The sequence below is a fragment of the Henckelia pumila genome, chromosome 2 (assembly GCF_033568475.1).
Source record: "Henckelia pumila isolate YLH828 chromosome 2, ASM3356847v2, whole genome shotgun sequence".
NCBI lineage: Eukaryota > Viridiplantae > Streptophyta > Magnoliopsida > Lamiales > Gesneriaceae > Henckelia > Henckelia pumila.
The window spans coordinates 105,732,460-105,748,632 of NC_133121.1; the positions used below are offsets into that span (position 1 = coordinate 105,732,460).

A 16,173-nucleotide genomic window follows, 5' to 3' on the forward strand; every position below is an offset into this window, starting at 1 on the left:
GAATAAAGAAAAATCAATAGCTCTTCAAGTTTCGAACCCCTCATATGAGGAATATGTTAAATTTCATCAAGAAGTTCATCAATCTGATTTAGAAGAGGATTCGATCTCTATCATGACTAAGAAATTTAATGACTATCTGAAAAGAATGAAAGAGTCAAGAAAGACGGATAAAAAATTCAAGACTCCGATGTTCTCCAACAAGCCCTTAAGTATTACTGGACCAGAACAATCACCAAAGAAACCTACTGATTCTTCTAAGCCTCGGATGATAGTGGATGAAAAGAAGAAGTTTGTCTCAAAGAAGCTAGACACGGTTCAATGCCATGCATGTTAAGGTTTTGGACACTATGCAAATGAGTGTGCCAACACGCTTAGGAAAAGGATGAACACGTCTTTGAGTGATGAAGAGTCTGAAGAAGAAGAACATGAAGATGAAGAGAGTCATACTGCCTTATCTGCCTTACTGGAAAGCAAGAAAAAGTTTCAAGTCAATCCTTTAGGTGTTGCCGCAGGTGTTGCCACACCTGGCCACAGCATCTCTCAAAGGTCAGTTTGTTTGAATTCCTCTACTACTGATAATATGTGTGATGATGATACATGTGAAGAGATAATGTCCATAGAAGAAGCTCAGATGATGTTTGAAGAATTACATACTGATTGGATTGAAAAGAATAAATTGAACACTATCCTTTCAAAGGAAAATTCTGATTTAAAGGCTGATGTGTCAAGGCTGGAAGTCATGCTGAGTAAGAAAGACATCGAGTTAAGCCAAGTGAAGGAAGAGCTCGAAAAAGCAAAAGCTACGTTGGCTAAGTTTAATTCAAGCACTACCAAGCTTGATTCTTTACTCATGATGGGAAGAGATGGTACAGCTGGTTTAGGTTTTGAAAACAGCATATTTGAGATTGGAGAAAACTCGAAAGGGCCTGTGTTTGTCAAGGAAAGTAGCAGTACAAAAAGCTCAAGCAAAAAGGTCTTGCCAGTTGATCCTCCAAAACCAAAGCCACAGCCTGCTGCTCCTTCAAAATCTAGAAGAAAACGTAAGTACATCTGTCACTACTGTCATAGACCTGGTCATATCAAACCATACTGTTTTAAGCTGCAGGAAGACTATTGGAATAGATCTGCATCTAAGGTGTTGCCTAAGGTGTTGCCAACACCTCCCCACAACATTCTTAGAAACAGATCTTATGTAAGAAAGGTTTGGGTACCAAAATCTGATATTCAATGTTATATGATTTATACTGCTTTAAGAACTAATGTTTCAGGTGCATGGTACTTTGATAGCGGTAGCTCTCGTCACATGACAGGTTCCAAGAAGTTTCTCACTGATTATGTCAAACAGAAAAGTGGAAAAGTGACCTATGGATGAGGTTCAAAGGGAAACATTGTTGGAAAGGGAACTCTGAATGTTGCTGGACTGCCCAAGCTTCGCAATGTGCTTCATGTTGAAGGATTAACCGCGAATCTAATAAGCATAAGCCAACTTTGTGATGATAATTTGCATGTACAATTTGATAAGAAATTATGCAAAGTTTTTGATGAATCAAATCTCTGTGTCATGATAGGTACTAGGTAATCCGACAACTGCTATCAACTCGGAGAAGAGATGACTTGTAGACACACCAAATTTAATGAGTTTGATTTATGGCATCAAAAATTGGGTCATGCAAATTTCAAGACATTAAGGAACTTGAGTAAGTTAGATGCTGTGAGAGGTATGCCTAACTTAAAATCTGGTATTCCATTTGTGTGTGAAGCATGTCAGAAAGGAAAGCAGACTAGGATGTCACACGAGGTGTTGCCAACATCTGTGACAACACGCTGCCTCGAACTTTTACATATGGACTTGATGGGTCCAATGAATGTTGAAAGTTTCGGTGGTAAGAAATAATCTTTTGTTTGTGTGGATGATTTTTCACGATATACTTGGGTAAACTTTTTAAGAGAAAAATCGAACACATATGATGCATTCAAGAAGCTGCTTACTAAGATTTCAAACCTATACAATCTGAAGGTAATCAGAATTCGTACTGATCATGGTAAGGAGTTCGAAAACTCTTCTTTTGCTAGCTTGTGTGATAAGAAAGTATTTCTCATGAATTTTCTGCCCCTAAAACTCCACAACAAAATGGGATTGTCGAGAGGAAAAATAGGACTTTGCAAGAAATGGCAAGAGTGATGTTAAGTTCTAAAAATATTTCAAAACATTTTTGGGTTGAAGCCTTGAATATTGCTTGTCATATTTCAAATAGGGTTTATTTGAGGAATGGTACCACTATGACATCCTATGAAATTCTCATGGGAAAGAGGCCAAACCTTAAATATTTTCATGTTTTTGGATGTGTATGTCACGTTTTGAATGATAGAGATTATCTTGCTAAATTTGATGCAAAAAGTGATAAGTGCATGTTCTTGGGATATTCATCAAATAGCCGAGCCTATAGGATGTATAACTTGAGAACAAGGACTATTTTTGAGTCAATTAATGTTGTTTTTGATGACTTTGTAGATCTAAAGAAAAAGACAGCTGAGGATGAAGTTGATGATCTGCTGGATAATTCTGGAAGTTCAGATGTTGTCCAAGGAGTGTTGCCAACACCTCCGACAACACCTTCTATAAAAAATCCAGAACCAAAAGATGAAAAGCCTACTGATGAGAATATTGATGAAAACAGTGAGGTAAATGAAACTGGAAAGAATGTTCCAAGCAGAATTCAGAAGAATCACCCAACCTCACAGATTATTGGAGATGTGCATGGAGACTTGCAAACTCGAAGGAAAGAGAAAGTGGATTATCGAAAAATGGCAGGTTTGTTATGCATGAGTTCTACGTATTCTCAGGTAAGATTCTCTTGCTTCGTATCAAACATTGAGCCCAAAAAGGTTGAAGAGGCATTAAAAGATGAATTTTGGGTCAATGCTATGCATGAAGAATTAGAACAATTTGTTAGGAATGATGTTTGGTACTTAGTACCGTGTCCTGCTCATGATAATGTCATAGAAACTAAGTGGATTTTCAAGAATAAAACTGATGAGTCGGGAAACATCATTAGAAATAAAGCTAGGTTGGTAGCTCAAGGGTACACACAGGTTGAAGGGGTGGATTTTGATGAAACCTTTGCTCCTGTAGCCCGCATTGAGTCTGTTCGACTTTTGCTTGTTATTTCATGTAACATGGGAATGAAACTTTTTCAAATGGATGTAAAAAGTGCATTTTTGAATGGGATACTAAATGAAGAAGTTTATGTAAAACAACCTAAAGGTTTTGAGGATCCAAATCATCTTGATTATGTTTACAAATTGGAAAAGGCATTGTATGGATTGAAGCAAGCACCACGTGCATGGTATGGAAGACTCACCGAGTACTTGTTAAATATTGGTTTCAAAAGAGGTGAAGTGGATAAGACTTTATTTGTACAAAAGTCTCATGGTAATATCTTAATTTGCCAAATCTATATGGATGATATAATCTTTTGTGCTTCAAATGATAAACTTGTTAATGATTTTGTGAAGTGCATGTCCTCTACATTCGAGATGAGCATGGTTGGTGAATTAACTTACTTTTTGGGATTACAAGTGAAACAAATGCATGATGGTATCTTTTTGAGTCAAAGCAAGTATGCTAAAAATCTTGTGAAGAAGTTTCTGAATGATAACACTAAACACATGCGCACACCTATGGGGGCAAATGAAAAACTATCTAGAGAGTATGTTGCCGAAGATGTTGACAACACCCTCTACAGAAGCATGATTGGTAGTCTTTTATATTTAAGTGCTACTAGACCTGATATCATGTATAGTATTTGTCTGTGTGCTAGATACCAGTCTAATCCAAAGATTACTCACTTGAGGCCGTAAAACGTATACTGAAATATGTGGCTGGAACTTTGAACTTGGGTTTGTGGTACACTAAAGAAACCAATTCGAATTTGGTAGGATTTAGTGATGCTGATTGGGCTGGGGATTTAGATGAGAGAAAGAGCACTTCGGGAGGATGTTTCTACTTGGGGAATAATTTAGTATCATGGTATAGCAAGAAACAAAATTGTGTCTCATTGTCTACTGTCGAGTCTGAGTATGTTGTTGTAGGTAGTTATTGCTCACAACTTATGTGGATGAATCAAATGCTAAATGATTATGGTGTTAAGAGTGATACTCCTATTGTGTACTGTGATAATTCTAGTGTCATTGATATATCCAAAAATCCAGTACAACACTCTCGAACCAAACACATTGACATTAGACATCATTTCATTCGATATTTGGTCGAGAAAAGCATGATCTTAATTGAGTTTGTTAAAACTAATAACCAATTAGCTGATATATTCACAAAAGCTTTGGATTTCGAGAGATTTTTCAGTCTAAGGAAGTCTCTCAGTATGTGTGCATTATAGACATAACTTAGATGTTGTCAGGAGTGTTGCCAACACCCTGTGACAACACCTTTTCATGCATGTGCATCTTTAGGATCATTAGGCATGTTGCATTCATGCATAGACTTTGTTTTGTGAAGTGTTTGATACTTTGTAATCATTGACCAGTTTTTCACTCAAGATTCTTTGCAAATTGTTTTACAATTTAATAAGATTTAATTGAAGAAGAGTTCTGACTAAATCATAAAGTAGTAGAGGGATGTTCGTGTATTCCATGATCCTGTCCCAAGTGAAAAGTGATTTCGCAAATTCAGAAACTCAAAATAACAAAATGGTTAAATAAGATCATCTCAATCATCAAATTTGATTGAAAAACAGAAGAAAATGGAAAAAGCTACCTAAAGGGGTCCATTGAAGATCGTTCCTTTAGTGTGCAGGCTACCACTTCTGTAATAATGAATTTAATGGCTATCTGGAAATAAATTTTTTTTGAATCCTGAAGTGTTGCTGGAAGATGTTGCCAAAATCGTGGATAACACCTCGCTTGTCATCATATTATTTGTGCACATAATTGCATTTTAAGTTTATGTCGCATTCTATTTTAGACATAATTAGGATATGCATATTTTGATTTGTGAATATCTTTGGCCAAAAGGTTATGAATTTCGATCGAACAAAATTTGTGATTTTTGCCCTATCCTCTGAATTTTTGAATTTGAATGTGATTGGATTTTGTTTCAGTGGTGTTATATTCTGATGAGGAGTTAAAATTGAAAAAATTTGGTGAAATATTTGGGCCAAGATTATCGGAGGAAATCAAAGGGATTTATTGCCTAATTAAGTCGGATTTGTTACCGTTTTCCTCATAGTTACCGTTGAGATTTTGTTACCGTTGGGGCCCTACAGAATCCAAGTTAGAATAGGAAAAGGTTTGAGGGATTATATATCTGTGTTTTTATCTTCCGTTGGAAATATTTTATTTCCTTATTTTCATCCCGAATTCCCTTATTCTCAATACTCTCTGATTAATATTGCCCTATTCCATTCGCAATATTTTATCCTCACGCATTTTCATGGCAGGAAAGGGTTTTGATCCCCAAGATATTCGTTCTGAGATGGGATATTCAGAAGATGCTACGGAAGGTGTTACAGCACCTACATCACCATACCCTGTGGTTGAACAAGCGTTGATCCCTGTTGCTGAAGAACCAGTGCCTTTGGACTCCATCGCTCCAGGAGAGCCAGGGAATGAGATCGATGTGGAAAATTTGCTTGATATGTCCGTTCTGAATAAGGTGTTTCCTACAAAACCCTTAACCCGTAGATCAAAGAGACAAGCTGGCTACAACCCAGATTACACTGCATCAAAGAGATTTTGAGGAAAGGGTCAACCATCCAGACCTTCTCTCGTGGACACCGAATTCTCTTCTGGTGATGCAAGATCAGATGAAGACTTTAAATTGGTACATCAAAAAAGGGGAAAGGCGAGTGCCATGGAACCCTCAGTTCCAACTATTCCCGTTCCGTTTGAATCTGAAGAAACTTCAAAGGGGAATTCATCTTCTGACAATGATTCCACTGAATCAGAAATTCCTTCTGCTGTTGCTCAGATAGATGTTTCTGTTCCTGAGGGACCATCATCTACTGCTCCTCCTGTTCTATCTGATGATGAGGAGATTTCTATAGCCCAGTTTATGGCTAAAATGAAGAAGTCAAAAGGCAAGAAGCCTATATCCACTGCTACTGCTTCTGTTCCAGAATCCGAGGATGAACCTGATAAAGAGATGCTTCAAGAATATGCTGACAATCGCCCTCAACCTTCTGATAGTTCCAGCTCTGATTCGAGTGAAGATTCAGATGCTGAGAATGAGTTGGAAGAAGAGTCAGATTCTGATGACTCTGAAGAAGAAGAGGAAGGTGCTGAGGAAGGTGTTGCCGACACCCTGGACAACACCTTAGGAGAAAAGTATCGGGTAAATTCGTCCTATTCATCTGCTTTTTATTCCAAGGAAATTGCTGATCGCTGGGAGAATTATGCTGATAGAGAGTTTCTGGAAGAGCATAACATTGATATGGAGAGCTATGGAGCTCAAAATATGGTGAAATTTTTTGAGGTAAGAAACCTTCTGTCTACTGTTACTACTGTTGGTTCGTATTGCAGAGAGATTGTGCGCGAGTTTTACTGCAATCTCACTGAAGCTGTGAGGGATCCAAGATACATGAAGTATGGGCAAGTTTATGTGCGAGGGCAGATCTTCTCTTTCAGCCCTGCCATTATAAATGGATTCCTTCAGACTCCTACCTCTGATGATGCTGCTCTACCAACCATGGATGAGATGATATCTGTCATCACTGGTGTGAGACCCCGTTTCTAATCTCCTATTCTCAAATAATTAAACAAAAACAAACACGAAGAGTCGCGTAAAAATGAATCAATTTTTTTTTTTTTTAACAACAGCGCGCCCGCGCCTAAAGTAGCGCGCCCGCGCCGGAGTCTCGCAAAGGACAACATGCCCGCGCCAATAATCCGAGCGCCTGTTGTGAAATTTCCTCGCAAGCGTACGAGTGTCAAGTTTTAGTATAGTGAAAGAGAGAGTGTCGATCCCACAGGGAATAAAATGAAAATATTCAATACTTGTAATTAAAATAGTCTTAATTTTATCTAGAAAATCAAATGTCGAGAATTGTGCAGAATAAATAAAATAAATAACGAGAAATTATCAAGCTCACACACACACAAATTTCGAGGAATTATCAATCAGGGAAAAATAATCCAGAGGTTTTGATTTCACTTGGTCTCGACAATATTCAATCCTAATTAATCTATTTTATGAATTTCCTTTGATTAATAACAAAAAACACTTAGATTATTCTATTCCCCTCTCCCGAGCAACAAATAGAGTGTATCAACTTACAATTCGATTTCAATATCCCTATTAGAAATCGAGATGTAGTGATATGTGTAAAATGATGTTCCTTAAAGGTTCTATTAAAGCTATATACTCTCCCGAGCTATATAAACAATTAACAGTATAGTTCCTATTGATCCTACTCAAAATCCCCTCTCCCGAGCAATGATTCTAAGTAAATATAACAACTCAATTTATGGCCAATAAATTAAGAAGACATTCAATTCTAGAAACACAATTAATCTATAGAAATTCAATTTATTAAAATCAAAGATTCATGAATATGTCTCAACCAAGCTACGTCAACCTCTAGACTAGAAAAGTTTAGTTCATGCTCGAATTCAATAAAAACCACATCATGTTTAATATCTCAAACATAATTCAACAATCAAAAGAAAATAAAAAGAAGAAACAAAGCCGTAGTCTTTCTTCCGTGTCCGGTCGAAAAGTCTTCGTCTTCGTTCCATGCAATCTTCAGTTCTTCAACTCCAAAAACTCACAGAAGTGCTCTCTCGAGTATTGTGTGTATTGGTGGCTGATAGATCCCTTTTTGACTCCGAAAAATCCCTTAAATATGACCTAACAATCGTCCAAAATAATACCAAAGATATCCCCAAAGTTTCCATAAACAATCGGACTCTAATATTCCAAACAAACGACGGCGCGGGCGCGCCGGAAACAGGGCGGGCGCCCTCTCAATTCGCAAAACATACTTTTAAACATTCCTCAACGGCGCGGGCGCGCCTAGGGTCAGCGCGGGCGCGCTCTCAGCTCGACTTTTCTTCTTGAGCTCTTTAGTAACAGCGCGGGCGCGCCTTGAGCTCGAACTCATCCTTTTTTCTCTTTTCCAACTCTTGAATTTCCTTGTAAACTTCCATCTTGTAAGCTTATTTCCACTTGAACACATCGAAGTCCATAAATTTCTACAAACACAAAAACAACAACAATTTCACGCAATATCTACCAATAAATTCCAAAAGTCAAGTAAAACCATATACAAATTAAGTGCATAAAATGCACTTATCAAATTCCCCCAAACTTGAACTTTTGTTCGTCTCGAGCAAAACTAACACAAACTCCACTCAATTGCAAAAACAACAACCATCAAGAATGACTATGGATTAATGACCTCAGTATGGAATTTCAAAACAATTTAAATCCACTCATCTCTGCCCTACTAACACTTGAAAAGTAAGATAGCCAGAAAAGTAATTCAACCTCATAAACTCATAAACTCCGCAACTCACGTTTCAAAATACTCTTCTCTTAACTCAATTCAAACATCCACAAATCACGAGGACTTTCATGGTAAAACAGGATCAAATTCAAGGATATATCATCACAACCACACTCAATTGGTTTAATTCAAAGAACGTAGTGTGTGCGTGTTTCGATAAAGAATTCATAATCATTAAAGTTTCAATCAACAATCCATAAGCTAAATTCTCGCAACCCCTCTCCACTAGTATATTGGGCAACTATGACTCGGTCAATAGGACTTAATAAGCTAATAATGCAAGGCCTGGCTCATGGCTACAAATGAAGGAAAATGATTCAAATAAGGAGTAATTCACATTTATGCTCAAACTCTAATGTCAACTCCCTTTCATCACTAGTAGAATTTCTGCTTTTTACTTCGCTAGTTTTTACTTCGGCAATCACTATTACCGAAGTAATACATAGTTATTTACTTCGGTTATAAAATTAACGAAGTAAAATCCACTTTAGACTTCATCGATTTAAAAAAACGGGCTTCACTAAATATTTAAGTGAGTTTTTACTTCGTCGAATCAAATTTGATGAAGTAAAAAATGAAAATAAAATTTTTTAATTTATATTTGGTGAAGTAATATAATGATATGTTAGAATCTCGGTTTTATTCACGTCTTTTTTTTGCTTCTTCTCTCTTGCTCTGCCCTCTTCTTTAGGGTTGTTTTTTTTAAGTAAGAAACGCAGCCCCCTTTTCCCGTCGCTCTCGTTCCTACACAAATCTACTACCATCGCCGCTCCTACATCGGTGGAAACTGCACAGCGACCACCCTAGATGATACATCAGTGCCTCAGGACCTTGGTTATGGCCTGGGTCGAGTTTTGGATCTCAAGAACAGTGTGAATGAAGCCCTGTCGCAAACAAAACTGTGCAACATTCTTCCTTGCTATTTCGTCTACTTAGTTAGCCGTCTTTCATCGACTAAAGGTTTCATTCAAACCCTGTACTATTTTTTGAGCTACGATGTCTTTGGAGGTGGGAGATGACATGGTCCAGTTCATATATCAATATATTTTGATGAAGAGCAAAAATGTTACTCCTGCAATAACCCAGGCCGATTTGGAGCTCTCGGCGAAGAACAGAGGCAATGTTATTCAAAGATGTAAGGAAATTTTTTTGGAAATTATAATGGCTTGATTATTTTGGATTTTGTGTGAATTTTGCTATGAGCCCGTGAGTATTGTTCGTTTATGCTTTCTTTGTTTTCCAATCAGAGCATGGTGAGATCGAGTCACAAAGCTGTTGTGGTTCTGTGCACTAAGCTCATTAAAGGGTTCTCTGGCTCCAAGAGGGTGGATAAAGCTAGTAAGTTTTAGGGATTCGTTATAGATTTGGTGAGCCAGATCTTCCAGGCTGAGCGTCAAGTAAAATCTCGATTGATATCTTGTTTGAGTTGTTTCGATTTTTTCATTATTCTTTTCCTCTGTTGATTATGCTTTGATTTTATTGACTTTCGATTTTTTCATTATTCTTTCCTATGTTGATTATGCTTTGATTATATTGGCGCTCTCTTCTATGAAACAATTTTTTTGTAGAATTTCAGGAGAATGATATGTTTATTCCCAAATCTGTTTTTTGTTTTTCTCATAATTTAAGTGACGAGATTCTATTTTTGGTGCAGATTGACTTGACTTCGCACATTGTTAGCCTTTATTTGACATTAAAGGTGTTCTTTTTTACCCATCTATGCTATGATTTTATTTTATTTGATAAATAGACTAACTTGTGAAAGGATTATCTCCGATCTTCCTTTTGTATAGTCATTCCTCTTATTTTTCAGTTTCTATTGATATGCAAATCTAGACTTTGGTGATCTTCCTGTTGCCAAGGGCCTTGGCTCAACTAGTGTGAGCTAGTGTCGCTACCATGATAACTTTGTATTTAAAATTTGTCGTGTATATTTATCAATGTCCAAATTTATTACCAAATTTGGATAAAATTCCCATAAATATATGTCAGGCTATGGAAACATGATGCTTTACTTTGCTTCACAGTTTTCTGATCCAAAGGTGAGGTTTCACAGTGCTTGGCTTCTTTTTTAACATATTATGCCACATCATTTTTGTGATATTTTCTCTCTTTAGGTTGGATGATTTTGAGTGTAGGTTATTTTGTTTCGGTGACATTGTTAAACAACGAGCAATATTGGAGAAAAGTGGATCATTTGAATCCATAATCAAAAAGTTACTTTGCCTGAAGATGGCCAGGTACTTGTTTTAGATACATTCCCAATGCTAAATAATTAAATCTCTCGAATCTAGTATGCTTATTCCGTGATTTTTCACGGGGCCTAAGATTAGTAGAGAAGACTACACTGAGTGGGTCTGGAACTTCTTCACGGTAAAACGATACATTGTGTAGCTCTGCTGCTTCCCTTTGATTTTACTGCCTATTTTGGATAAAAGTGATGATTTGATGTACACTTGGTGGTGTATTGAATGCATCTGTTTTTGCGATTTGATTTTGACCCTACGATTTCGATGTGACTTCGAACAATATAAATAGAAATTTTATGGGATCTTAATATGTAGTTTTATGTTTTATCTATCTATTTTTTTTATTTAAATCTGGTTATCTCGTGTTTATTTTGTTTTGAAATTTTTATCTAAGCCTTGATGCTTGTCAAACTCACTTAGTCTCGTGATGTCGTGTGCATTGTCTCCTCAACAGGTAAGGTAAAAGTGCAACCATTATTTATTTCTCTATTTGTTTATGCTTCTTGTTCATTTTTTATATATTTTTTCTCATTCCACTGCCCCCAGTTATTTTGTCACTCGTGTATGCCTTCTGCTGGGGTGCTAACTAGCTGTATCTTGAATAATTTTCTAGCATCTTTTACTTTTTCATGCGCTTGCTTAGATCTCTTAAATATAATTTTTTAAACTTCTTTTCTTTCATTTAAATATAATTTTTTCTTGTTTATTTTAGTGCAAGCATGTAAAATTGTCTCCATTTTCTCATATGTTCATGAAGGCTTTAAATTTCAAGTCTTTATGGCTAATGGTTTATCCTTGATTAGCAAGGTATGATAACCACGTCTCCTTTCACGTTCACTCCCTCCCTAATAATTAAAATTTACTTTATGAACTGCAAGTGAATATTAATTTTTTTTTGGTCATTTTGATGTTTAGGTAAGCTCACTACAAATGTTTTTGGCTTGTGCAGATGGTTCCCATGGGTCAGTTGTCAATGAAGAAATTAGCACTTGTTGGACATGGTGGAAAACTGTGGAGATGGAAGAAGAGTCATCATCAGTGGTTAGGCAAAAACCCTGGAGACTTTCAGAATTGATTAGACAGCGATGAAACAATCATGCGTGCTAGGCCTCGCACACAAGCTCTTTCCAATGTTGTGTATAGAAAAGGTCACTAGCTTGCCGGCATACAATTTGCTTATCTGATACACTGAAATGCAGGGGAGGTACAGTTGGCAATTGGGAAGTTGCCTGTATCTTTTTTTTGGTAAAAATGAGTATGGAAGGGAAACATATATTTAGACCTTCAGGATCTTGTACATGTGTACTCGTCTGTGGCAACTTTTGTGAAATTTGAAGGGCTGGCATTCCATCTACCACAGCATTTCTGATGCATCATCACCTGCAAAGGAAATTCTATCAAATTTACAGTGTGTGTGTGTGTCAAATGTTCATTTTTCTTATTATTACCTTCTACTTTTTTACCAACTTCTGCAAGGTTTTTTTTTCTTGATTCTTTACCATTTGGAGGCTGATTTGCCCAGTGTATATTTGTGTGTAACCACAGAATGCGGTGCAGAATCACTTAAGTTTTAGAAAAGATTGTTCTTTTATCAACGTGTGTTAAGTATTGAGCATTTTGCTGTAAATTGTAATAGGTGGTGATGGACCCATGGAAAGAATCACATGATTCCTCAAGATGTGAACTACATATGAGTGTAAGCTCTCTCGATACCTTGATGTTTTATTTGGTGATTTTGATATTTAGGTAGGGTTATTAAACTCTTAAACAAATTATATACTTGTTTAGGAACTACAAGTGAATATCAATTGCATGATTACATCTTGATTCATGATGAGTGCAAGACGAAAAATCTTTAAGGTATTAAAATTGAGCTTTTCCACTTCTGGTGCCTATTCTCTCTTATCTTCCGAATAATCAATGTACATTTTGAATTTAGACATAATCATGCTAGTACGTATGAGAAAGCTGTGTCAAATTTAAGGTTTGTCGATATCTATTTGTTCGTTGTGATAATGAACCCGCACTGTGGACAAGGTTGGTTGTTTCTGTCTCACCTAATTTATTTACTTTATTGACTTGTATCTTTAGTTTTTATGGATTTTGATGTATCTTATGTATCAAGCCTATAGTCTCGTAAATTTTTTTACATTCAAATGACTTCACCAAAAAAACAATACATGTTTACTTGTTTTCGGAAGATAATGACATTCTTATTGACATTGAATTATCTTTTTGTACATTTTAGTTTGCAGGATCCATCAAGAATCAATATTAAACCAAGATCCAAGATCAATTTGATAAAGTTAGAAGTGAATGAAGTGAATTCGTCGACTCCTATGTAGGTGCCTAAGTGTGTCATGCACGTTGGAATAATACTTCGTTTTGTCTAAATAGATACAATTTTAGTTTTGTGGAAATACTTGTGGATACATGCATAATTTTGGATTATTTTGGTAGATATGCTTGTGGATTTATAATAGTGATTTACTTGTGCCAATGTATGGATGTTTGAGAAACTACTAGGACTTTAATTTTGAAAAATTTATGGCTTGTGACAGGCATGCTAGCTGCACAAAAGAGCTATTTATTTTAACATCTTTATAAACTTGTACTGGTGCAGATTTATTTTCTTTCTTTTTTAAAAGAATATATATTTTTTAATATACTTATATGTTGTATTCTCCTTTTCGTGCTATTTATTAAATCTTTTAGCAAAAGCTAGAAAAGCGGGAAAGTAGAAGCATAGACAGAAATCAGGACATTGACGTTTACGGGAATTTTACAAACACTACAGAGAGAAGCATAATGTGGACAAGCTGCGAGAAGAGGGAGATGAAGTTGCGAGAATCTAGTTTCTTTAGTGGTAACCTTGGAGAGTATGTGTTCTTAAACAAGGTCCTTTTTTTATAGTCACTATATATGTTTGTTTTGTGGTAGGATTTTAGGTCTTGTTTCCTCTGCTGTTTTCGACTTAGGCATCATGCTTACTAGCTTGTTCTTGAGCACTTTTCTCTCTTTGTACTCTGCACACAATTGGATTTAGTAAAAACTTGTTTGTTAGTTTTATATGTTTTAGCTATATTTTAATTTTTTCTTGACAGTTGTCTTCTACACGTATCAGGTTGGAACGTAAAACACTGAAAATGAAATGAGTTTTGGCAACTCTTAAAGTTCTTGGAAATGTTCTAGACCAGCTGACAAATGAGGTTTCTCCTGTAGAAGCTGAAAGATTAATTCCTGAGGAGGTTTGCCTATCTCTCAAAATATTTATTTTTTGTGATCCTACCAGCATATGAATATCAACAGAAGATAGTTTATCTTTTTTTTATTGTTTAAAACGTTATAAGCATGATTTTTTTTATACATTTCATACAACGTAACTATATCATGCATACTTAAATGAGTGCACTTGAGTTGTGTATTAGTATATTTGTCTGGGATTATGATGTTACCTCCTATTATAGTCCTTTCTTATATGTTTTAATCGTTCTAGTTTTTTCAATTAATGAGGTACATAACTTATCTTGGTGAAGCCCATAAGATACATTTGACTAGAATATTGCACCTGATCATTTTAGGGAAGAAAAATAATTCGGAAGCCTTTTTTTAAAAAAGGCGTTAGCTTTGTATTCAATTTGTTTCCATCTGGTTTTACAGTTCAGCTTGTTTCAGTGCAAGTTTATCTGTTTCCAATCTTTTGGATTTATTAATTTGTCAACCATATGTATGCTGGAAGCGAACTTTTCAGTGCTACCTTTCTTAAATTGATTAATGTCTTCCTATGAGTTTGTTACTGTGTTTACAAGAAGTAATTAAATACATATTCTAAATATAGGACGAAAAAACAAGATGTTAGAATATTACTATTTTTAGTGATATGCTATTTTGGGAGAATTTAAATTTTATATTATGTATTATTCTGTATTCCTAGAGTTTGAAAGGTTAATCATGCAAAGGGATTTGTTAGACAATTAGTTTTCTGAACTTTCTTCGTATCTGTGATTCGAATCAACCTTTCGACAGGGGTAAAAAGGAGATCCTCTGTGGCAATAGCAATGGTGCTGGCTTCCTCGGCGGTTTCATGAAAGCGATCGACACTTAGTACCCCTTGCTTGAATTATCAACAAATATATGCCAATACGTACCTTAATTTTGTAGTATAAATTTTGTGAACAAGAATTTTTCGATAAACTTGCTGCTTTGCATAAGTATTTGAAGGAATGTAGAACAATATTTGTACTTAAGTTAACATGTGAATTCTGATATACAAGATGATTTGCTTGAATCACTAGCTGCTGATGAAAGTTTTTGTATGTTTTCAAGATATTTATAGCTCTAAACTGCTACCATTGGGATTTGCAGGATTAATCAACAATCGATATTACAAATCTCAATATGATCAAGTCAGAAGTAAATGGAGCGAATTCGTCAACTCCTATGTGGGCGCCTAAATGGGTCGTGTACGTTTAGATAAACTTGTTTCCATTGTGGATTTATAGGATATATTTGTGTACATATTTTTGGTTTTGCGGATACATTTTTTGGTTCTACTCGTGAATTTGTGGATTTGTAAATATTCCTCGTTTTTTGTATGGATGATTTTATGAATCCAATTAATCATTTTAGTTTTAGATATTGTGGTATTGTTATTATCTATTTACTTATACACTATAAATAAAATGGTGAAGTAATATAACAAAAACACTTCGGAAAATTTAATTTCTGGCGAAGTAGAAGAAAACATTTACTTCGCCATATTTAAAAATTAGAGAAGTCGTTTGTAGCAATTACTTCGGTAATTGAAAATTCTCCGCAGTTTTATATGATAAATTACTTTAATATTCAAAGAAAGAGGAAGTAAAATGACACCTTTTACTTCACCACAATTCAAAAATTGTGAAGTCGTATATCTATTTTACTTCGATAATTGTACAATGTGTGAAGTAATAGAGGATCAATTACTTCGTTATTTTACAAAATTGATGAAGTAATACATGTGTTTTTACTTCGGTAGTGGTTCAATTTCGAACCGGTTTGGGTTTTTTGGACTGGGCAAAGACTTCGGTAATTATCGACTTATTACTTCGTTTTTAATGCGAAGTAAAAAATAACTTTTTACTTCACGTGCATCTACTTCGGTACTTATCTGCCTATTACTTCAGGTAATATCCGAAGTAATAGGCAGAAATTCTACTAGTGCATTCACAACTTCACACTTATTTCCCTTCATTGATTTTTCAATTTTTCTCACAACTTATTTCAACTCTATTTTACAACTTTTCCAACCACATTTTTTTTTTTTTTTATCTTCTACTACCTCTTTTCATCTTTTCAATTCATCCACCACACCATTCCATTTTTCACAAATAAAGCTAGGAGCATACAACATTTTAGCATTT

The 16,173-nt window shown here is 35.5% G+C and overlaps 1 long non-coding RNA gene across 9 annotated transcripts; it reads left to right on the plus strand.

Moving 5' to 3' along the window:
- Window positions 1–9,472: 9,472 nt before the first annotated feature.
- Window positions 9,473–15,358, plus strand: LOC140883160 (uncharacterized). Of its 9 annotated transcripts, XR_012150335.1 has the most exons (13): window positions 9,473–9,657; window positions 9,770–9,860; window positions 10,177–10,221; window positions 10,515–10,564; window positions 10,640–10,762; window positions 11,721–11,919; window positions 12,408–12,467; window positions 12,560–12,631; window positions 12,711–12,808; window positions 13,020–13,112; window positions 13,487–13,650; window positions 13,896–14,019; window positions 15,137–15,358. It is a non-coding gene; the product is annotated as an uncharacterized lncRNA (long non-coding RNA). The 9 variants fall into 9 exon arrangements; XR_012150330.1 differs by adding an exon at window positions 11,484–11,578 and having other exon boundaries at window positions 10,177–10,762; XR_012150331.1 differs by having other exon boundaries at window positions 10,177–10,564.
- The last annotated feature ends 815 nt before the right edge of the window (window positions 15,359–16,173 follow it).